The sequence below is a fragment of the Microcaecilia unicolor genome, chromosome 3 (assembly GCF_901765095.1).
Source record: "Microcaecilia unicolor chromosome 3, aMicUni1.1, whole genome shotgun sequence".
Lineage (NCBI taxonomy): Eukaryota > Metazoa > Chordata > Amphibia > Gymnophiona > Siphonopidae > Microcaecilia > Microcaecilia unicolor.
The window spans coordinates 82,228,989-82,253,734 of NC_044033.1; the positions used below are offsets into that span (position 1 = coordinate 82,228,989).

General features: G+C 42.4%; 1 protein-coding gene across 1 annotated transcript in view; it reads left to right on the forward strand.

The window, feature by feature from the left end:
* The first annotated feature begins 4,789 nt into the window (after positions 1–4,789).
* Positions 4,790–24,746, forward strand: part of LOC115465566 (calpain-14-like) — a 208,611-nt gene continuing 188,654 nt past the window's right edge. Inside the window, exon 1 of the mRNA XM_030196116.1 lies at positions 4,790–4,854. The gene's annotated coding sequence lies outside the window, so the exon portion shown is untranslated. The remainder of the gene's footprint in view (positions 4,855–24,746) is intronic.

Here is a 24,746-nt window from a genome sequence, read left to right on the forward strand (position 1 = left end):
AGTACCAGAATAGTATAATATAGTATTTAGTAGCGATAGAGCAAAAGGGATGCAAACATTTGGAGCACTAAACTTTAGGTGACAAAAATGTGAGCAATAGGCTAGTATTCTGTAATAGCAAACTTGTGCGTCAGATCTTTTATAGAATAGTAGCGTAAGTTGGCAGTTGTGCACCAACATTTAGGCACACCCTTCCTAAATGTAGCATCCTGTGCACACAACTGACAATATTTGTTGAGTGAAAAAATATTTTCTCCTATTTGTTTCAAAATATTTCCATGTAACTACATTGAGTGTCCCCTAGTCATTGTACTTTTTGAAAGAGTATATTGTGTTCAATTCTGGTCACCGCATCTCAAAAAAGATATAGTGGAATTAGAAAAGGTACAGAGAAGGGCGACGAAAATGATAAAGGAGATGGGCAACTTTCTTATGAGGAAAGGCTAAAGCAGCCAGGGCTCTTCAGCTTGGAGAAAAGATGGCTGAGGGGGGAGATATGATAGAGGTCTATAAAATAATGAGTAGAGTGCAATGGGTAGGTGTGAATTGCTTGTTTACTTTTTCTAAAAATACTAGGACTAGGGGGCATTCAATGAAACTACAAAGTAGTACATTTAAAATGAATTGGAGAAAATGTTTCTTCATTCAACGTGTAATTAAACTCTGGAATTCGTTGCTAAAGAATGTGGCAAAAGCAGTTAGCTTAGCGGGGTTTAAAAAAGGTTTGGATGGCTTACTAAAAGAAAAGTCTACAGACCATTATTAATATGGTCGTGGGGAGAATCCACTGCTTATTTCTGGAAAAAGCAGCATAAAAAGTATTGTACTATTTTGGGATCTTGCCAGGTATTTGTGACCTGGATTGGCCACTGTTGGAAACAGGATGCTGAGCTTGATGGACCTTCAGTCTGTCCTAGTATGGTAATACTTATGTACTTATTCTATAAGTTGTGCATGTTGCCTGGCAGCATGGCCATGTCCCCCTCCCCAACATGAATGCGCCTCTTGCAGTTATGTGCTAGAACACTTACCCCCAAAATCTATATATTGCACCTTAATTTCTGTCCGGAAATCGAAGCGTATTCTATAACAATGTGCATAACTCAATTATTTAACTAGCTAATCAGTGCTGTCAATTAGAGGTTAACAAGCAATTATTAGCACTAATTGGCATTAAAAATTAATGTGTACAACTCACTAAGCATATTCTAAGTTGCAAAGTTGAAAAGGGGGAATGGCCATGAGCAGAGCATAGGTGTTGCTAAAATCTATGCGCATTATTATAGAATACACCCACTCTGCACCTAATTTAGGTGTCAGGATTTACGTCAAGTAAAACATAGCCTAAATGGATGTGACCCAATTTGGAGAGGCGCTCAACATATTCTATATACCCCTTGGAAATTTCAGCCTATTCTATACAATTTAGGCGCACTTTAGAGAATACGCCTAGGCGTAAGTGTTTTACTGCACAGATATTTCAGGCGCCATATATAGAATCTGGATCTTAGTGTCAAATTACAGAATAGCACCTAAGTGCACCAGTTATTTTACCCCATTTTCGGTGCATAACTGGTACTGTAGCACAGAAGTTAAGTGCTGAATTAGGGGTCCTTTTACTAAGGTACACTGAAAAATGGCTTGCGGTAGTGTAGGCGTGGGTTTTGGGCGTACGCTGATCCATTTTTCAGCGTGCCTGTAAAAAAAGGCCTTTTTAAAATTTTTTGCCAAAAATGGATGTGCGGCAACATCAAAATTGCCACGCGTCCATTTTGAGTCTGCAACCTTACCGCCAGCCATTGACCTAGCGGTAAAGACTCACGTGGTAACCAGGCAGAAATGGCCTACGTGCATCAAATGCCACTTGGTGCACGTCCAGTACACACGTCCGAAAACAAAAATTATTTTTCAGACACGCGTATTGGACGTGCGCCAAAAATGAAATTACCGCAAGAGCCACATGGTAGCCTGGCGGTAACTCCATTTTGGCGTACATTGGGCGCACGTAGTTGCTTACGGAGCTTAGTAAAAGGGCCCCTAAGTGCCTTACTTTTGGTGTACATTATAGAAGGAGAGGGTTAATGCTTGCTATGTTTGGCACTTGGAGTCTGGAATTTGCAGGTTTTAAGCCAGAAATTGTACTGCTGAGCTAAATGAGCAGCTCCATTAACTGAGCAGTCAGGAGAGCTCTTCCTCCCTTATCCTGGCTGCCCTTCTCTCTCCCCTCCTTACCCTAGCCTGTCACAGGCAATAATTCAGGGCAAGCCTCAGGAAATGAAACAGAATGTTCTCTCTTCCTTTGCAAAATTTGCTTGACATTTATTAATGATCGGAATTTTTCAGCTGGATTCAGACCTATGTAAATGTTTAATTGTGTGAATGGGATGGTTTTGCTTTTAATGTGATAATAATGGCAAATAGCAGTGACAAGCAAAAGTACTTTACAGCGAAGGCACATTGATATTACCAATTTCCTGTAATTTTTAGATAGAAAATGATTGGTGCAACAAGTGATCCAGGCTATTGAAATATTAAGACATCAATTTCCAGCTTCCCCATAACACTTGCAGACCTGCAAGTTAATTTTTAAGACACACTATCAAGAGAGATTTCCTTTGAAAATCTGCTGTGGGGTGGTGGTGGCATCTGTCATGTCGAAAGCAGGCGCAGAGATTTCAAAATAAAATCCACAAGCTTGCTTTCTCTATTCTGCCCTAGCATCGTCCAAGTACTGCCTCTTTTCTGCACCTGGCAAAGTAGTATTGTTGGCAGTGTGCATACTTCATCCACAGAAGGCCAAGGGCAATTTTCAAAGGGGCTTTTTTATGACTAAATACCCATTTACTCATGGCAAATCTGTTTGAAAATTTTCCCCATAAGTCAACGAGCCCACTGATTTCCTGTATGTTGGTGGATATAGGTGCCTAGTTTTCAGAATGATTAATGGTGCTAAACACAATCCTAATTACCCCTTTCTGGACACAATAGGAATATAAGGACAGCCATGCTGGGTCAGATCAATGGTCCATCTAGCCCAGTATCATGTTTCCAACAGCGGCCAATCGAAGCCACAAGTACCTGGCAGAAACATTCCATTCTACTAATCCCAGGGGAAGGAGTGGCTTCTCCCATGTCTGTCTCAATAGCACTTACCACATCCTCTGTTAACAAGTTCCAGAGTGTATCTATTTGTTCAGTGAAAAAATATTTCCTTCTATTTGTTTAAAAAATATTTCCATGTAACTTCGTTGAGTGTCCCCTAGTCACGGTACTTTTTGAAAGAGTAAAAAATTGATTCACTTCTAATTGTTCTACACCACTCAGGATTTGCAGATCTCAATCATATCTCCCCTCAGCAACCACTGCACCCATAGAGAGCTGGATCCTATGTACAGTAGTATGATTGCCTTGTTAATCTGCTCTCCCCTTTCCCCCCTCCCTTATATTACCATTGTATTGCAATTTGTGACACACTTGTATGTTAAAGCAAAATCATCTTTGGCTTTAAGCAGCTCATTTTGATTTGATGAAGGCAGTGTAGCTCGTAGCTCTGAAAACTTGTCAAGAAAAGCCTAATATTTGAAATGTTTTAACTGCATAGCAGAGGTGTAGCCAGCCCTCCAATGTTGGGGGTGCCCAGAGGTGGACTGGAAGGAAGGCAACACATTCATCCCTCCTCTTTCAGTGACAATTGTTTCAAAATGTCCATGTCCAACATTGTAGAGAGTAATCCACCTAAGTGGATGAACACTAACTCCCACATAAAAATAACAGCACAGAAAGAGAGTGGGAAATGGACCAATGACTCCAGGAGAACGGGAGATAAGATTTCAAAGAACCACTTTATTCAATGACTCGACACAGAAAACTGTGTTTCGGCCAAAAGGCCTGCCTCAGGAGTCTTGGTGATTCTTGTATTCCCAAATAAAAAACTTGAGGTCGAGTGGTCTAGCAATTAAAATAATTCCACATTATGGCCGAGACCGCTGAAATATTACACTATATACACTAACGTTTGAATAACTCGTGAAGGAGAAAATAACATTTCCTTCACGAGTTATTCAAACGTTAGTGTATATAGTGTAATATTTCAGCGGTCTCAGCCATGATGTGGAATTATTTTAATTGCTAGACCACTCGACCTCAAGTTTTTTATTTGGGAATACAAGAATCACCAAGAGGCATATTTTCAAAGCACTTTGGGAGGCTAAGTTCCATAGGTTTCTATGGAACTTTGGGAGGCTAAGTGCTTTGAAAATGAGCCTCCAAGACTCCTGAGGCAGACCTTTTGGCCGAAACACAGTTTTCTGTGTCGAGTCATTGAATAAAGTGGTTCTTTGAAATCTTATCTCCCGTTCTCCTGGAGTCATTGGTCCATTTCCCACTCTCTTTCTGTGCATGTCCAACATTGTAACATGCTTCAGTCCTTTTTCAAGAAACCATAGCTGCTGAGGTTTGTCCTGCTGTTCTTGTGAGCATTTCATTTTAATCTGTAGTTTCGAGGACATTCCCTACTTCGTTCATTGTAGTGTTAGAGCAGCGTGAACTGTAACCTGGAAATTTGGAGAATGGTTTTATATAACCTTCTGTCTTTCTACCCCATAGGAAGGTGTCACGATGCCCATCCCTGGAGTATATCAGAAAATAGCTCAAGACCAAAAGATTCAGGGAAAGCTTGGCAGCCTGCAGAACCCCAGGAAATTCAAGGATCAGGATTTTGATTACTTGAGAGAATATTGCCAGAGACAACGCATCTTGTTTGAAGATGAAACTTTTCCAGCACACATCACTTCAATTGGCCCCGATTTGTTATCTGCAGACCAGGTCTGGAAACTACAATGGAAAAGGCCAGGAGTGAGTTCCCATTTGTTTTAATTGTTGACATTCTATAACCTTCAGTTCCAAAAATCTTTGTATCAACAACTGTTTTGTTACTTGTCTGTGTTCTTGTCATCTCTAAGACCAATTTTTCTTGTGGTCTGCTGCAACACTGGGGTTCTGTATGTAGCAGTTAATATTACCTATACTAGGGTTGTCAACCAGCTCTATTTTTTTCTAGGACAGACTGACACAGTTGTGATTTATATGCCACTGCCTGCATGAACTTGATTTCCTTAAGGAACAAAGGACTGTAAATAAAAACTATCACCAGCTGAATCTGGTCTGAAATAGTGAAGCCAGTTGACAATCCCATTTCTATTGCCCCCTCCCCCTGCCAGTGGAACAATTCTTACTATGTGACCATTCTTCATCCTAAACTTTACAATGTGGTGGCCATTGTTGCTCAACCTAGTCTGGTATTGAGGATAGCAGGGCTGCTGAGAGAGGGGGCGGTGTGTGTGTGTGTGGGGGGGGGGGGATTCTCCGGGCCTGGCCTCTAAGGGGGGGACATGAGTTAGGGCCCGGTATCAGCAAGCTTCTTCCTGCCTGCTTCTGTCCTTTCTTGCTCCTGTGTGCCACCCAGGAACCGGATGATTGCATTAATTCAATCATCCCAGTCCTAACTCCTGGCATGGATAGGAGCAACGCAGGAAAGAACAGAGTGAGGGAGCAGACAGAAAGGTGCAGGGGTGGCTGCCTGTGTATGGGGGGTGGAGGTGCGGTGTGAGCCCAGGTGGGGGGCATAGGGGTATGTGCATGCATGAGCATGCACGTTGGTCCAGTCCTGCCCAGGGCCCGGCTGTGTCTCTTGACAGCCCTAGAGGATAGCCAAAATAAAGATGCATTAGATAGGACAAACTTAGATTGTGAGCCCTCCAAGAACAGAGAAAAACCTATGTAGCTGAATGTAACTCACCTCCCTCTGCCATCTCTCATTCAGCCAATGTCCACTCCAGTTCACCGCTTTAAGGAGTATTTTCAAAGCACTTGGACTTACAAAGTTACATAGAGGCGTATTTTCAAAGCATGTAGGCTTAGAAAGTTATGTGGAGTTGTATTTTCAAAGCACTTAGACTAACAAAGTTCCATAGTAACCTATGGAACATTATATGTCAAAGTGCTTTGAAAATGAGCTTCTTTGTGTCCTGACTTTAGCCCACTGAGTTTATTCATGAGCTTCCAATGAGGAACGGTATCAAAGGCCATACTGAAAACCAAGGAGACTACATCTAGCGCATGTCCACTATCCAAATCTCTGGTCACCCAGTCAAAGAAATCAATCGGATTTGTTTTGGTATGATTTTCCTTTGGTAAAATCATTATTGCACGCTTTGATCTGCAATGTGGCAGCTAAAGGCAGTATAGTAAGTTTTTAAGAAATAAATAGTGCAAAAAGTAATGCATGACCTGCAATGGAAAATGCTGGGTATTTCCCCAATAGTTACTGCCTTAGATTTACATCTACTGCAAGTTAATTTTCTGCATTATGCAGCAACAGAGGAGTAGCGTAATCAACAGGACTCTTCCAAACAGTCTTTAGAAAGACTGGTGACTGGTGGATGTAAATGATGCAGTGCAGAAAAGATGACTTTAGATCAATGAACTGTGCTTGGCATTTATCTACTGTTCATTGCTCTAAAGACATCTTTTCCGCACTGCATCATTTACGTCCACCAGTCACCAGTCTTTCTAAGACTCGATTTGGTATGCTCTTCTGTGCATTATCCTCCGCTTTTACAATCAAGCGACCATATACACAGACTCCTGAGGCAGGCATTGTTGCCGAAACACGGTGTCATGTCGAGTCATATTTTATTTACAATTAAAAGATATTTTTCCACACTACGTCACCTTAGCTTTTCGGAAGAGTCCTGTTGATCACGCTACTCCTCTGTTGCTGCATTATTCCTCCCATAGTGGATCCAGTTTCTCCACTTTGGTGGTAGATTTTTAATATTCTGCATTAAACAAAGAGAAATGAAGGCAGACAAACCAAATATGGCTAATCTAATCTGTCCATCCATGCTATCTACTATCCTTTCCTCTACCATAATTGCAAAATACAGTAACTGCTGCAGCAACTGCAGAGTCTAATGCACTTTTAGAACCTTTTGATGTATCAAAGTGATGCAAACTGCTGAGCTTTGCTGGGAATGGAACACTTCAAAATATTGATCACATTACATTTCAGAATATTCAAAATGAGTTCTCAACTGTAAGAACCAGTGGCCTAGCCAGAGGTGTGTGGGGGGGGGGGGGGGGGGGAGGCTAATGAATGGATTGAGGCTAATGAATGGATGAATGGAAATGATCTCAGGGCCACAATGACCCAGCACCTTGGATTTATTTACTAAACAGCTCCATTTTTAAACTAGAAATGGGGGGAAGGCCGAGAGTCGCTCAAAAGCGCATGGTTCGGGATAAGGTATCTTGCAAGGAAACCTCACAAACAGGGAAGATAGGGTTTCTGGATAGTGAGGTTGCACAACAGACCATAGTAGGCCAGGTGCCCTTAAATACAACTAAAGATCAGACAAAAGATGGCAAATCAATAGTGGCAAGTACTAAGCATCATGCAAATAGGAACAACAAACATACTCTGAAATGTCTATATGCAAATGCTAGGAGTCTAAGAAATAAGATGGGAGAGTTGGAATATATTGCACTAAATGAAAAATTGGATATAATAGGCATTACTGAGACCTGGTGGAAGGAGGATAACCAGTGGGACACTGTCATACCGGGGTACAAAGTATATCGTAGTGATAGGGTGGACCGGACTGGTGGAGGGGTAGCATTGTATATTAATGAGAGCCTTGACTCAGATAAATTACAAATTCAGCAGGACACAAATCACACCTTTGAATCATTGTGGGTTGAAATTCCATGTATAAAAGGGAAAAGGATGGCGATAGGAGTGTACTACCGTCCGCCTCGCCAGGATGAGCAGGTAGACGCAGAAATGATAAAAGAAATCAGAGATGCAAACAAAATGGGCAATGTGATAATAATGGGTGACTTCAATTATCCAAATATAGACTGGGTAAATGTAACATCGGGACACGCTAGAGAGGTACAATTCCTTGATGAAATCAAGGACAGCTCTATGGAGCAGCTGGTGCAGGAGCCGATGAGAGAAGGAAACATTCTAGACTTGGTCCTTAGTGGAGCACATGATCTGGTGAGGGACGTTATGGTACTGGGGCCGCTTGATAACAGTGATCATAATATGATCAGTTTTGATATCAACCTTGAAGTAACTATACACAGGAAGTCAAATACGTTAGTGTTTAACTTTAAAAAAGGAGACTATGATAAAATGAGAAGAACGGTTAAAAAACACTTAGGGGGGGCAACTGAGAGGGTAAAAACTGTACAACAGGCATGGACGCTGTTCAAAAATACCATCCTGGAGGCCCAGGCCAAACATATTCTGCGAATTAGAAAACGACGGAAGTCCGAAAGACAGCCAGCATGGTTGAAAAGTGAGGTGAAGGAAGCTATTAGGGCTAAAAGAAACGTCTTCAGAAAATGGAAGAAGGAACCGTCTGAAAATAACAAGAAGCAGCATAAGGAGTGTCAAGGCAAATGAAAGGCGCAGATAAAGAAGGCCAAGAGGGATTACGAAAAAAAGATAGCATTAGAGGCAAAAAACATAACAAAATTTTTTTCGGTATATTAAAAGCAGGAAGCCGGCAAAAGAATCGGTTGGGCCGCTGGATGACCGAGGGGTAAAAGGGGCGATCAAGGAAGATAAAGACGTAGCAGAGAGATTGAATGAATTCTTTGCTTCAGTCTTCACCGAGGAAGATTTGGGTGGGATACCGGTGTCGAAAATGGTATTTCAAGCGGACGAGTCGGAGAAACTTACTGACTTCACGGTAAACCTGGAGGATGTAATGGGGCAGTTCAGCAAACTAAAGAGTAGCAAATCTCCTGGACCGGATGGTATTCATCCTAGAGTACTGATAGAACTGAAAAATGAGCTTGCGGAGCTACTGTTAGTGAAATGCAATTTATCCTTAAAATCGGGCGTGGTACCAGAAGATTGCAGGGTTCCAGGGGAGATCTGGGAAATTATAGACCGGTGAGTCTGACGTCGGTGCCGGGGAAAATGGTAGAGGCTATTATCAAAAACAAAATTACAGAGCACATCCAAGGACATGTATGGGGAAATCTTGCCTGACCAATTTACTTCAATTCTTTGAAGGAGTAAACAAACATGTGGACAAAGGGGAGCCGGTTGATATTGTGTATCTGGATTTTCAAAAGGCATTTGACAAGGTACCTCATGAAAGGCTACAGAGGAAATTGGAGGGTCATGGAATAGGAGGAAATGTCCTATTGTGGATTAAAAACTTGTTGAAGGATAGGATAGGAAACAGAGAGTGGGGTTAAATGGGCAGTATTCACAATGGAGAAGGGTAGTTAGTGGGGTTCCTCAGGGGTCTGTGCTAGGACCGCTGCTTTTTAATATATTTATAAATGATTTAGAGATGGGAGTAACTAGCGAGGTAATTAAATTTGCTCGTGACAGGATTGTGGAAAAATTACAGAAGGACCTTACGAGACTGGGAGACTGGGCGGCTAAATGGCAGATGATGTTTAATGTGAGCAAGTGCAAGGTGATGCATGTGGGAAAAAAGAACCCGAATTATAGCTACGTCATGCAAGGTTCCACGGACCAAGAAAGGGATCTGGGTGTCGTCGTCGATAATACGCTGAAACCTTCTGCTCAGTGTGCTGCTGCAGCTCGGAAAGCGAGTAGAATGTTAGGTATTATTAGGAAAGGTATGGAAAACAGGTGTGAGGATGTTATAATGCCGTTATATCGCTCCATGGTGCGACCGCACCTTGAGTATTGTGTTCAATTCTGGTCGCCGCATCTCAAGAAAGATATAGTAGAATTGGAAAAGGTGCAGCGAAGGGCGACTAAAATGATAGCGGGGATGGGATGACTTCCCTATGAAGAAAGACTAAGGAGGCTAGGGCTTTTCAGCTTGGAGAAGAGACGGCTAAGGGAGACATGATAGAGGTATATAAAATAATGAGTGGAGTGGAACAGGTGGATGTGAATCATCTGTTCACGCTTTCCAAAAATACTAGGACTAGGGGGCATGCGATGAAACTACAGTGTAGTAAATTTAAAACAAATCGGAGAAAATGTTTCTTCACCCAAAGCATAATTAAACTCTGGAATTCATTGCCGGAGAACGTGGTGAAGGCGGTTAGCTTGGCAGAGTTTAAAAAGGGGTTAGACGGTTTCCTAAAGGACAAGTCCATAAACCACTACTAAATGGACTTGGGAAAAATCCACACAATTCCAGGAATAACATGTATAGAATGTTTGTACGTTTGGGAAGCTTGCCAGGTGCCCTTGGCCTGGATTGGCCGCTGTCGTGGACAGGATGCTGGGCTCGATGGACCCTTGGTCTTTTCCCAGTGTGTGGCATTACTTATCTTTTGGTCTCAAAAATCTGGAGTCCATTTTATTTGTGTACTGTTTGTCATAACGACGTGATTACTGCATATGCAACAGTGACCTCTGCTTACTAAGAATGAATTAAGTGTAGAAAAGTAGTCAATGCTTAGTTAAATGTTATGCAATAAACATTATAAAAGTATATGTTGATCTTGAATAATCTCCTTGTAGCCTGTTACAAACTACATAGGCTGTCGTTGTTTGAGGAAAGCCTTTCTCCTCTATTTTTGGTAACTGGCTTGTTTGAAGTCTTTTTCTTTAGAAAATTTATAGGTGTCATATGGAAATTAAGACACAACCCAACCCTTCTTCGAAACTGAATAGAGTAGAAAGGGGGTGAAACTTGATTCTACCTGTTCAGTCAAGCTGCAGATGATGCTGAACCAACACTGCTCCTGTAATGTAAACCTGCATGGCCCAGATTGCCAAAATCGAATTCAAGTTCACCATGACTTGAAGTGACTTGCTGTTTTCGAACCACTGTACACCGAGAGCTCTGATGTAGGCACTCATTTGACATCTTACTGATGTTACACGTAACAAAAGTTGTCGCTTTGGAGTGAGTGCTGCTTGGATCATAAGATAGGCTTTTGTACGCTGCCTGTCTCCCTATCCCCAGGATGCTGAATAGGACTAATTACTGGGGGGGGGGGGGGGTCATGCTGGGGCTCATGACAGGAACTTGGAAGAGGACCCCAAAGCCTACTGGAAGGTTGTGCTTCCCCCAGCTTTGGGCAGGAAGAGGGCCCTTTATGGCAGTCCACGGTTGCTCTCTTATGCTCAGTGTGCAGCAGTGCCCCCCAACCCCCCCCCCCCCCCCAAACAGTTAGAATTATTAGGAAAAGAATAGGGAATAAAACTATCATCATGCCTCCATATCACTCCATAGTGATACTGCACCTTAAGTATTGTGTGCAGTTCTGGTCACCGCAATTCAAAAAAGATGTAGAGGAACTAGAAAAGGTACAAATAAGAGTGACCATACTGATTAAGAGAATGGGAATTGACTCTCATATGAATAAAGGCTAAAGAGGTTAAGATTCTTCAGTTTACAGTAGAGACAGCTGAGGGAGATATGATAGAGGTACACAAAATCCTGATTGGAGTTGAACCAGTAAACATGAATTGATTTACTCTTTCAAAAAGTACAAAGACTAAGTAACACTCCGTGAAGTTATGTTGTAGCACATTTAAAATAAATAGGGAAAAAAAAATTCACTCAGCATATAGTTAAGCTCTGGAACTCATTGCCGGAGCAAGAAATACAAACAGTTAGCATAGCTGGGTTTTTTAAAGGTTTAGACAAATTGCTGGAGGAAAAGTTCATAAACCATTATTAAGATAGAGCTGGGGAAAGCCATTGCTTATCCTTGGGATTAATTAGCATTAAATCTTGCCACATTTTGGGGACTTTGCCAGAAACTTGTGACCTGGACTGGTCATTGGGCTAGATGGATCCTTACTCTGACCAAGTAGGGTAACTCTTATGTTTTATGAATACTGACCTCATTAATCTTTGAAAACAAAAGCTGGCTCATTATTATTATTAATTGCCATCATTTACATAAGTAGCACAAACCATATTATGAAATGCTTTACAGAGACAGGTAGAGAGTAGCTTTGTCCAGTTAGTGTAATTCAGATTTCAGCCTGTATCTGTGTGGTCTGACGAGACCTGGTAAAATTAGGAAGGAAAAGTTCAGGACAGCTATTTATTAGCTCAGACTTATCTGACTTTCTCCAAACAGTATTAAATATCAGCGTTGAGCACATAAAGTGAAACCAACAAGCACTAGAAATGCCCCCAACACAGCCTTTTTTTATCCGGGTACATTTTTTTTGGACACAACGGCAGCTCCAATGAAAACAGGACAGATGGAAGAAGAAGCAACACAACTGTTACTTAGAGTTGCATACACAAAGATCCAGGGAGACCACGAGACATAAAAGTGATGAAACTAGTAAATACAACGTCATTTGAACTGGACCATTACTGCATTGTAGTTTCTGTATTGTTACTAAAAGATTATCTGCCCCTAAAAGCCTGCTAGGACTTGTAGGATTTGATGAGCAAAACAAGCATAGTGATCTGCTTAATCCTGCTTGATGACAAATAACATTTTTGGTAAATGTTAAGCAATTGGACAGCTTACAATGAGTGCCATTGGATTTATAGTGCAGACTGTCCTGTACTACAGGGATTACATATGTACTCTAGAGATCTATTGGCCTCTCCAGGCGTGATCCATTTTGATTTTCAAATAGGCTGAAAGCCAGGACTCAGACTCTGTTTTCACTGATGTATGTTCAAGGTGGGCATTCTTCTAAGAAATATCAATAAAATGGCCAGTGAGGCCTACTCTGAAACATGTGTAACCCAGTTTGCACAGACACAGATTGGGCTCGATTTACCTACATTCAGGGCATAAGAAATGCTTAAACATTGCGAGTTATACTGTTGAATTGTGATGAGGTCATTTGTAATATCTTTGATACTGACTCTGTTGTAATACCTGTAGGCCTCTCTTTTGACCTTCTGGATATTCTCCTAGCATTCCTCTAAAATCTTACACCAATAATTGGCCTGATTGAGGATTGTACAGAATAATATAGGCTTACAAAAAATGCTTCTTAACGGGTGATCACTACAATCCAACGAAGAAAAAGCAACATTGGCTATTTAAAAGCATGCAGCATCAGAAAAGGCAACATCAAAACTTTCTGAATGTTGCAACATGCCTCATATAGAGTATGAAATAATAACATTAATTACAAGAATAGACAAGCACTTTCAACCATTCCATCTGCTCAAAAACATGACCAAACACGGGTCATTCTGATTCATACCATTATACAAATTTATTGTTTTTATTTTTTTCTCTAATTAACTTCCTCTATTTCCTTAGTGATATTACCCTCCTGAACTCTTGCTTTCCAAAGAGATTTGAAACTAAAAACAGACCTTTAGATGCCCTTTAGAAAATAAAAGAAACATGCTTTCCTAATTTTCTGAGAAAAGTGCCCAAATTTGCAAGTGTAATTTTTGGCAAGTTTTATAGAATTAGGGAGTTTATGCTTATGGACTTCTTAGCATTTAGAGCCAGATTCTATATATGAAGCCTAAAAAATCTGTGCGGTAAAGATTTCTGCCTAAGTATATTCTATAAGTGGTGCCTAGATTTAGGAGTGGTATATAGAATACACTTAGGCAGAAATCCTAGCTCCTAAAACAATGCGTGTCCATTTAGGCAAACAAAAACTTGGCCTAAATTCCTACATGTAGATTTACGCTCACTGGGCCTGGTGGGCCATATTCTATAACTGCGTATAAATTTTAAAACGCCCATGAAACACCCATTAATCTGCCTATAGCCATGCTCCTTTTAAACGGCATGCCAGTGGCTTATCTATGTGGAGCCACGGGGGCCTGGGCCCCCTCAATTTTCCTCTGGGCCCCTGGTTTTGCTGGCTGGGGTCCCCAACCCCCACCAGCTGAAGCCTTGTCCAGCACTGATCTCTGGCGCTGCCACGTTGCCTGCCCTGCTCTTTCTTCCCCCTCATGTCCTGCACGCTCCTTTTAGTGAAATAATTTCACTAAAAGAAGTGTACAGGACATGAGGGGGAAGAGAGAGCAGGGCAGGCAATGTGGCGGTGCCAGACACCGGCGCTGGACAAGGCTTCATTTGGCGGGGGTCTCCAACCCCCGCCAGCCAAGGTACTTACTGCAGCAGTGGGTGGGGAGTGGCAGGGCGGCGAGGCAGCAAACCAAAATTGCCCCCCCCCACCTCGGGCTCTGGCCCCCTCCCACCATAAGGTCTGTCTATGCCCCCTGCGGCATGCATTAGAATTTAGGCGCAGTTCATTACAGAATACACTTAGCGAGTTGTGCGTATAAATTCTAATTATTGCCAAGTGTAATTATCAATGCTGATTAGCTTTTTAAGCCAATTAAGTTACGCGCGTTGTTGTAGAATATGCCTAGATTTTGGCGTGGATCTCTAGGTGCACTGTATAGAATTCTAATTCTATTAGTGCGCACTAAGCTTTTGTAAAAGGGCCCCTTAGACTTGAGCCCTCAAGGGACAGGGAAATACCCAGCGTGCATGAATGTAACTCACCTTCAGCTATTACTGAAAAAGCTGTGAGCAAAATCCAAATAAGTAAATATTGAAAATTCAGCTGGAGTGCTCTAAGACTTGAGGCTGGCTTGTTAAGTTCTGGTGTGATCAGTTAAAAGAGCTTCTAATTCACCTTTAAAATGAAACAGCATCTATATTTCCTCTGGGTGCCTCCTTTTTTTTTTTTTTCTAAGATAGAAACAAATTCCAAAGACTGCCTAGGAAGAAGTATGGCTGATGAAAAAATACAATTACATTGATTGCAGACCAGGATATTGTACTGAAGCAATAATAGCAGCTAAATGCTTTTTTATCCTCTCACCAAAGGCTGTCTAGTAATTGCCGCTCCTAATTCATTTTATTTAACATAGTGCTATATGTAGCATTAATAACGTTCATGATGCGATGCAAGACAAGCTTAGGCAACATAGTTAAGGGAGATAGAAATCTTTTGTAATTGAAGGTTTCAATTTGGCAAAATTGATGAATTGTGAAAATGATCAAATGTCTGAAGATATTCACAGGATACAATTTCTTTTCTCATGCTGCAAGGAAGATCATTCGAGCAGGCTTGTTGGAAGAGGCGAGAGGAGGGTTTACAGCTCTGTCCTGCAGGAATTTTATTCTCTCTGTGGGTTTTTTGCACACTGTTGCTTAGGGTGAAATGAGTTCTATCAGGTTTGTACTGTGGTATTATCAATTGCTGTCAGACCTACAAGGTCAAATGCTATAGTTAGGCATTTCCCACACTAATTTTTGACCATTTTTACACCTCATCAAGATGTAGTAATTTTTTGTAAGGGTAAGGTTAATGAATGTGATATACTGCTTTTCTGTGGTACAGCCAAAGCAGTTTACATATTATAGACAGGTGCTTTCTTTGTCCCTAGTGGGTTCACAATCTAAGTTTTGTACCTGAAACTTTTTGCCAAGCAAATTACATGCATGCTTTATTACAAGATACAGAGCTGGTTATTAACTGTCGATATAAACAATATTTCACAGGTTTAAAACTACAAGGCCTATGTACTAACTAGTAAAAAAGGCCCGTTTCTGACACAAATGAAACGGGCACTAGCAAGGTTTTCCTCGGAGTGTGTATGTTTGAGAGCGTGTGTGTGAGAGTGACTGTGAGAGAGAGAGAGAGAGAGAGAGAGAGAGTGAATGTGCGAGTGTGTGTGTGTGTGACAGAGAGAAAGTAAGAATGGGGGCGAGTGTGTCTGTGAAAGAGAGAGTGTGTGTGTGATTCTCCTCTCTCCCCTGCCCCCCCCTTCAGCCACCCAGCAATTCTCCTCTCTCCCCTGCCCCCCTCCAGCCACCCAGCGATTCTCCTCTCTCCCCTGCCCCCCTCCAGCCACCCAGCGATTCTCTTCTCCCCCTGCCCCCCTCCAGGTACCCAGCGATTCTCCTTGCTCCCCTGATTACCTCCATCGAAGTGGTCGCGTTACTGAAAGCCCTGCCCGTCTGTAGCCTTCCCTTCGAGTTCATTTCCTCAGAGTCCCGCCCTTGTGGAAAAAGGAAATGATGTCAGAAGGCTGGACTCTGAGGGAACGAAGGGAAGGCTGGAGACGGGCAGGGCTTTCAATGATGCGGCCGCTTCAACGGAGGTAATCGGGAGCGAGGAGAATCGCTGGGTGGCTAGAGGGGTGGGGGGCAGGGGATCAGGGCTGTTCGGGATGAAGTAACGTTTGTCTGTGGGTTGCTATGCAGCCTTCCCTTCCCTCCGAGGGCGGGGCAGCAAGAGCGAGTGCAATTGCCTGCGGTTGGTCCCTTCTCCTTCTGATGTCACGTTTGTTTCCCTGGCAACTATACAGAGTTCCCTCGAGGGCTGGGTGGTTACGAACCCCAGAAACACTACACGCCTTCACTGCCATGTTGGAGGTGCGAATTATTATATTAGATAGGCCAGTATTACAGTAGGTGCAATATATTACAATAGGTCAGCAAAAATGCTCAGGAAATAATCTGAAATGCTTCAAAGTATTCCTATATTCAGAGATGCACCACTGAATATACAACTTTGATTTTTTTTTTATTCCTGTGTTCCCAAATTGCCTAGTAACCCTTTTTCAGAGATGCCAAGTTATCTAGTTCCAGCCTGGAGACTTTTAGACCAGCCTGTATGTTTCTATGAAGAAGCATCGAATATCAGGGCTTCTATATATAAGGTACATATAGGAGTCCCCACACTTAGCACTGATTTTTTCTAGCACTAAACAATGAGCACCATTTATAGAATTAACCTGTGTGTCCATATGGCTCTATCCTGTGTGAAACAGTTCTCCCTACTTCTAGAAGACCCCACAAAAGGGATATCCCAATCAACATCCAGCACATTAAAATCACTTATTACTTCTCCTTTCATAGTATATTTTGAATGTTCTCAATTAAAGCTCTGTCCACTTCTGCCTGTCAAAGAGGCCTGTATACTAGACCTATTTAAATAGAAGCCTACTTGCTCCTGCCCCTTCCAGCTGCCTACATAAAATGGCTGCTGAGACCTCTCAGCGGCTCACTTTACTTTTCATTGAGCAGCCGCAAGAGGCAGGAGCGAGTGAGCTTTGCTCCTGCCCCATGGCCCCAACTCTTTTGAAAGAATTTACACTCTTATCTATATTGCTGCTTTAATGAAAAAGTGCCAAAACCCCCAAATGAAATGAACATTGTCAGAAATTTCAAGGGAAATGACTAAACATGAAAATTTTCAAGCTGCACACCCCTACTCAAAATAGGAGTGGGACACTTAGGGCCAGATTCAGTAAATGACGCTCAAGTATGGATGACAAAAAAAAAATCAGCGTACAGAGCTATTCTATAAAGGGGGGGGGGGGGGGGTTCCAGGATGAGCTCTCTTTATAGAATACCATAAGTTGCCGAATTCTGCTCCCGTTTGTCATGAGGACTTACACCTACTAAAACTAGATAGGTAAATCCTGGCACACAAGTTTACAATTTCCTCTTTCCTTTTTCAAATGTTTGCTTTAATATTTCAACAATCATTTCTTCCCTCCCTACACAGGCCCTTCCCAGACCTCATTCTCTCTCCCCTATGTAGGATCTCTGCTCAAATATCCGGTTCTAGCACTTCAAGGGGGAATGTCCCTTTTTATTTCCCCACCTCTGCTGTCAATCTTCTGGGGAACAGGGCTCCCTGGTCTCCTGTTCCTGATCCCGAGATTTCCTCTCCCTTCAGGATCCTTCCTCTTTTACCACCTCCTCCCGTTTTTGGGTGAGGGATTTAGTTCCACACTTCTGCCTCAGAGGAGAAGTCCAGTTCACTTTCTCCCATTTCACTCCCTTTATTTGCCACTTGAGGTCTGGGATCCTCCCTCGCTTCCTTGGGTCTTGTGGGAGGCAGGGAACCAAAGACCTGTAAACTCACCCATCCTTATTCCACTCTTCACCCTACCTTTTCATTTGACAAAACAACCAGTCTCTGGGCAACCTCCCTCCATCATTTTTCCTCAGCAACCAATGACATCACCATGGACTATCATATTCCCACTACTGGTAATACAAGAGAAATTTCCAGGCCTGATCCCCAACAAGGGAAAATGCACTGATTTCCAAGTCTTGTGTATTTTCAGAATAGGATATGGGACAATTGGCTTTTATAGACTGGATTACCTGTCAGGAGAGAGAATTGAACTGTGTTAGATAAATTTGAAAGTTTTTCTGCCTCTATATTTCTGACAGGACTTTCACTATCATTTCCCAGCTAAGGAAAAATCCACTTGATGCTCTGAAATGTTTTTTTCCCCCTGTGGCACTGTCAAAAAATGTATATGTTAAGGAAAATGTTATTTTAACAAAGAAAAGGACAGCTCACAATAGTTAACCCATAAACTAATATAGGGCTTGGCTGAAGACTGTTGTTACAGGTTATAAAGTCTGTTCCTTGCTGGCTATTCTACCAATTGCAACCAATTATTTAATTTTGGTATTTTTATCCTTCCTTTCCAGAGGAAGCTCGTGGAGGGGCATAATCGAACGCGAATGCCCATCTCCATGGGCGTCTATGTCCAAAAACGGATATGTGAAGAGGCGGGACAGACCGTATTATCGAAAAAGATGGGCGTCCATCTTTCGTTTCGAAAATACGGTTTGGACGGACCAAATGCCATGGATTTGATCCCTTCTGAGATGGGCGTGGTTTTTTTTTTTGCGATAATGGAAACTAAAAACGCCCAGCTCAGAAATGTCCCAATCCAAGCCATTTGGTCATGGGAGGGACAAATGTACAACACTACCATAGCTCTTAGGGGTGAAGGGGGCAACTACATGTGGGTACAGTGGGTTTTAGAGGCCTCCCATTTACCACCACAAGTGTTATAGGTAGGGGGAGGAATGGGCCTGGGTCTGCCTGCCTGAAGTGCACTGCAGTACCCACTAAAAGTGCTCCAGGGACAGGACTTGTTGCTAGTGTATACCCTTGGCACAGCAGTTGACACCTGAAGACTAATCTCGCTGAAAACGTCCTTTATTTGAATAAGCACGTTTACTCACAGTTAACTGCAGATCAGAGGTTGTGCCCCACTGGCAACGAGTCTCGCTGGTACTGAGGTTAGCAGTAGGTCCGAGCTGGCAGAATGGTGTACAATGCCCTCTTTCAGCAACACTCAAGGTAAGAACTAAGTGCTGTAACGTGGCTAACACATGAAAGGGATCTAAAAGTGTCCTACACAAATGGCCACTACCTCATGGACTACCGGAAACAACACAGGGCACATTCTGACCCAGTAAGCAGAGGGAAAAGCACCATGGGAGTAGAGCCTACCAACTACCAACATCGTGAGCATTTAACACAAGCTAGTGGAATCACCGAGCCCAATACCCTATACCCACCACAATGCATTGCTGATGTGACTCTGCAGTGCCCTTAACAGAAAAGATGTCACACTCACCCGAGACCCACATCAGAACCAGGGCAAGGCTGTCAGAGGATGGAACACATTCTGCTGTCATGGAAGTGGGAACGGCATTTGTGGCTGGCATACAGGCTGGCAAAAAAAGTTTGTAAAGTGGGTTTTTTTGGGTGGGAGGGGGTTAGTGAACACTGGGGGAGTCAGGGGAGGTGATCCCCGATTCCCTCCGGTGGTCATCTGGTCAGTTGGGGCACTTTTTTGTGACTTGGACCTGAAAAAAATGGGTCCAAATAAAGTAGACCAAATTCTTGTCAAAAACGCCCTTCTTGTTTCGATTATCAGCTAAAGACACCCATCTCTCCTCGGCCGATAACCACGCCCCAGTCCTGCCTTCGTCATGCCTCCGACACGCCCCCATGATCTTTGTTCATCTCTCTGACGGACTGCAGTTGAGGACGCCAAAAATCAGGTTTCGATTATACCGATTTGGGCGCCCACGGGAAATGGACGCCCATCTCCCGATTTGGGTCGAAATATGGGCATCTTTCTCTTTTGAAAATAAGCTGGATAGTCATTTAGAACACGATTAAAAACCAGCTCCAATAATTCCTTCCTTGAAGGGCTTACAATATAAGCTGAATTCCTGAGGTATGTCAGTGAAGGACATGGGATTTGAACCACAAGTCCACTGGTTCTTAGTCTACTATTTTGGCATCTCAGCCACGTTTAATCCCTGCCACAGGCCTGCATAGGTGAGCAGTTAGACTGAAGGACTCCAAGCCTGCACAACCTCATCCATGTCCCTCTACATTCGGTAGACTGCATCTGCTCTGATTTATCATGTAAGATCTATGAGCAGGGCCACTATAACCAGACAAATCATTTTGTACAGCACTGTGTACACTACTAATGCTGGTGCTCAGAGATAACAAGTACTATTACACATCACATCCTATATGAGGCCTTTCCTTGCTCTCTGTAATCACTCTTCAATTACTCAAGTTGTTGGTGACCAGTGGAGATTTGAGGCCAGAGGCCTACGTTTTGTTTACCTGATCCACCTAATCTGCTGTACAAACACATCTCTTGTGTAATGCTGTTAGAGGTATAATCTCCTGATGCTTTTCAGTTTTCTATCATATCCCTGATGAATCACCTCTTTGGCTCCATGACTAATTGACTGTGACATCTGAATAAACCAGGAAACATGCCTAATAACAGCAGCAGCCAGGAATTGCAGGGGGGGTGGGGGGCTACATTATAGTTCAGCAAGATCATAAAGTTCATGTGATCCACTGGACTTTTTTTTTTTTTACCTTAAAACAGTGAAGATAACCAAAACATATCTCATGGCACTGATTTTTCATCAAGCATGGTGCATTTGTTTAAGAAGTGGCAGTAAGACTTGAGGTCTAAATAGTTGCAGGTTGTAACCTTTTCCATGCTCTGAAGAGGTTGTTAAAGTGCCTGTTTTGTTACTTATGACTCCTTTTGAAGGCATGGCTGTGGCATCCCCAGGTTCCTCTGTGGTCTGTCTGATAGTGCTGCTCAGATGCACTGAGCACTTTCAGTTTCTGTAAGAGGTGGGATAAATTAGAGATGTTCCAACTTCTACAAACGGAGAGATGCCAGGTTATGCAGTTCCAGACTGAAGATGTTGGAACAGCCCTGGATTTATGACCATCCCATCCTGGTGTATTATGGGATTGCCAACACCACCAGGGGTGAGAGTGAGGCAAGTTCCAAATGAGCAAGGCAAATGAACAATAAAAACATAACAAGTTTGTTTGCCAAAAATGCTGATTCCAAGACCCTACACAGGCTGTGTTTCGGTGCAGAGCCTTCCTCAGGGGACGTGGGCATTATGAAACAAGTCAGCTTCACAGTGATGCAAATAGGAGAAACATCAACAATAACGTCTCTGGATGTCTGGCTGTGAAGCATTTCAGCGGACACCACTTCAGGTTATTATTGATGTTTCTCCTATTTATTTGTTACATTTGTATCCCACATTTTCCTACCTATTTGTAGGCTCAATGTGGCTTACATAGTACCGGAGAGGCGTTTGCAGACTCCGGTGTGAACAAATACAAAGTGATGTTGTGGTAAGATAAAGTTCATGTGGCACAGCCACATTAGGGAGTCGTAAAACGGAGGAGTTGTGTTATGTCCATTACGTGCTTTAGTTTGGTTGTGTTGCAGAGATCAGGCATTTAAAGTTGGATCGGTAGGGTATGCCTTTTTAAACAGGTTAGTTTTTAGTGATTTCCGGAAGTTTAGGTGGTCATACGTCATTTTCAAGACTTTTGGTAATGCATTCCATAGTTGTGTGCTTATGTAGGAAAAACTGGATGCGTAAGTTGATTTGTATTTAAGTCCTTTGCAACTTGGGTAGTACAGATTTAGATAAGTTCGTGTTGATTCAGATGTGTTTCTAATTGGTAAGTCAATCAAGTCTGTCATGTATCTCAGGGCTTCACCGTAGATGATTTTGTGAACCAGGGTACAGATTTTGAAGGCGATGTGTTCTTTGATTGGGAGCCAGTGTAGTTTTTCGCAGAGGGGTTTTGCACTTTCAAATTGCAATTTTCCAAATATATGCCTAACTGCTGTGTTTTGAGTGGTCTGAAGTTTCTTTAAGGTTTGTTCTTTACATCATGCATAGATTCCATTGCAGTAGTCTAAGCGGCTTAGTACCATTGATTGTATCAGGTTGCGAAATGTGTCCCTTGGGAAGAATTGTTTCACGCGTTTGAATTTCCACATTGAGTGGAACATTTTCTTTGTTGTGGCTGCCACTTGGCTCTCTAGTGTTAAGTTACGGTCCATTGTAACGCAGAGGATTTTCAGGCTTTCTGAGATAGGAAGGGTATGATCTGGGGTGATGATGCTTGTGGGGTTGTCTGCGCTGTGTTGGGATGAGAGGAAGAGACAATTTTGTGTTTTCTTTATTGAGTTTTAATTGGAATGCATTTGCCTATTTACATCTCTGTGAAGCTGACTTGTTTCATGCTGCTCACGACCCCTGAGGAAGGCTCTGCGCCGAAGCATTGCCCGTGTAGGGTCTTGGAATCAGCATTTTGGCAAATAAACTTTTTATGTTTTTATTGTTCGTTTGCCTTGCTCATTTGGAACTTGCCTCACTCTCACCACTGGTGGTGTTGTCTGACTCTTTTGTGAGATTTGTAAGGACCCCTCTTTTTGTTGCTTGCATGTATTATGGGATTGCAACACTGATTTCCATAGGCAGGGTCAGGTACTACAAATTTCACTGCTTTGGGATGTAAGTTCAAAACCAGGACTGTCCAAAAAGTCTCCAGGCTGGAACTGGATAACTTGGCATCTCTGCAGATGGACACACACACACACACAGAAACACAGTCAACTGGCATCCTTGCTTTAGCAAAACCTACCTAAAACTCCAAAGCAGACCCCTTCCCCTCCTCATCCAGCAAAACCCTATTAAACTTTTGAAAATCCAAAGCAATTTTTAAAAAATGGAATCGACTTTGGATTCCTTCAAAAAGTTTGTAGGACCTTTGAATTTTTTTATTCCTGTGTTCCCAAATTGCTTAGTAACCCTTTTTCAGAGATGCCAAGTTATCCAGTTCCAGCCTGGAGACTTTTAGACCAGCCCTGGTTTTGAACATGCATCCCAAAAACAAAGCTGCCAAGTTACCCATTCCAAGAGAGAGGCTTTTTGGCCAATCCCGGTTTTGAATGTACACCCCAAAAATGTGTGTGTTATATTTGGTGCCTGATCCTGCCCCTTGAAATCAGTGATACAAGTCCCATAATGCACCAGTTGGGGGGGTGATCAGAAATCCAGGACTGACTCAAAGTTACTGCCTAGAACTTGACTCTCTGGAGAAGGAGAGATTTCTGGGGCTGGGACTTTGCTTAAGGTGGTCAGATACCGCCATGACTAAAGGGACAGATAGAGCGTAGAGCTAGTCCTGGGTTTTTTCCCTAACCATATCTATGGGCGTGTATCTAACAAAAGCAGAACTTCAGCCAATTGGAAACCAGGACTGGCTCAAGCAAGAGGCTGTCTGGTTCTTCCTTGCCTAAGATTCAGGCAGTCTTACTATGTGCTGTTAAAGCTGCCAGATCTTACTTACGTATACTGGGTTCAAAAGTACACCTAGCAAATCCCTGACTTTACCAACAGTGCATCATTTAACATCTCTTCTATTTAGACATTGTTTCTCTGTGTAATGCAATACAAGCCTTTGTTTGTACTAAAATATATTTATTCTCTGGAAATGTTTGTGCTGGTTCACAAAGTACTCCCAGTGTGAACAATCAAACAGTTCAGGCATGAAAAGAAAAAGAAAACATAAAGAAAAACTTACCACACAAAACAGATAAATTCCATCTACATAAAATCAAATATAAAAGGCAGCTTCATTAGCAGTGTGAGGAGGGCTATATGTAATTCTCAGTGCAATAATTGACAGTCATAACAAAAACAATGGGGGCCAATAAGAGCCATAATGCCTGTTGAGTCTGCTGAATTTCATTCATACAGACACTGATGGCAGCTTTTGTTTGGGGTCATGACTTTTTTCTTTTGTTCACAGTAAAGTCTGATGACTCAGGGTCAGGTTCTATTTATAGGACTATTAGTGATTCCAGACTTGTAGAACATATTAAATTATCCCTTTTGTTATAGGTAATGATTCTGTGCTGTCTTGTTTATACAACTGTCCTATAACTGTTATGTAATAGTAGTGCCAAGCTGAGCTGCTACCTGTATAAATATATAGCAATCGTGTAAAAGAAACGTGCAGTTACGGTAAATCGTATTGCAAATTGGTTACAATTATACAAATTCAGAAAACACATATCAACTAGTATTGATCTTGCTTCAATGTATTGCTGTGAATAAAACTGGAAACCCTCGGTTAGGTATGTGACCTCTGCCAGCCTGGAGTGCTACTACTACTACTACTATTTAGCATTTCTATAGCGCTACAAGGCATACGCAGCGCTGCACAAACATAGAAGAATGACAGTCCCTGCTCAAAGAGCTTACAATCTAATAGACAAAAAAATAAAGTAAGCAAATCAAATCAATTAATGTGAACGGGAAGGAAGAGAGGAGGGTAGGTGGAGGCGAGTGGCTACAAGTGGTTACGAGTCAAAAGCAATGTTAAAGAGGTGGTCTTTCAGTCTAGATTTAAAGGTGGCCAAGGATGGGGCAAGACGTAGGGGCTCAGGAAGTTTATTCCAGGCGTAGGGTGCAGCGAGACAGAAGGCGCGAAGTCTGGAGTTGGCAGTAGTGGAGAAGGGAACAGATAAGAAGGATTTATCCATGGAGCGGAGTGCACGGGAAGGGGTGTAGGGAAAGACGAGTGTGGAGAGATACTGGGGAGCAGCAGAGTGAGTACATTTATA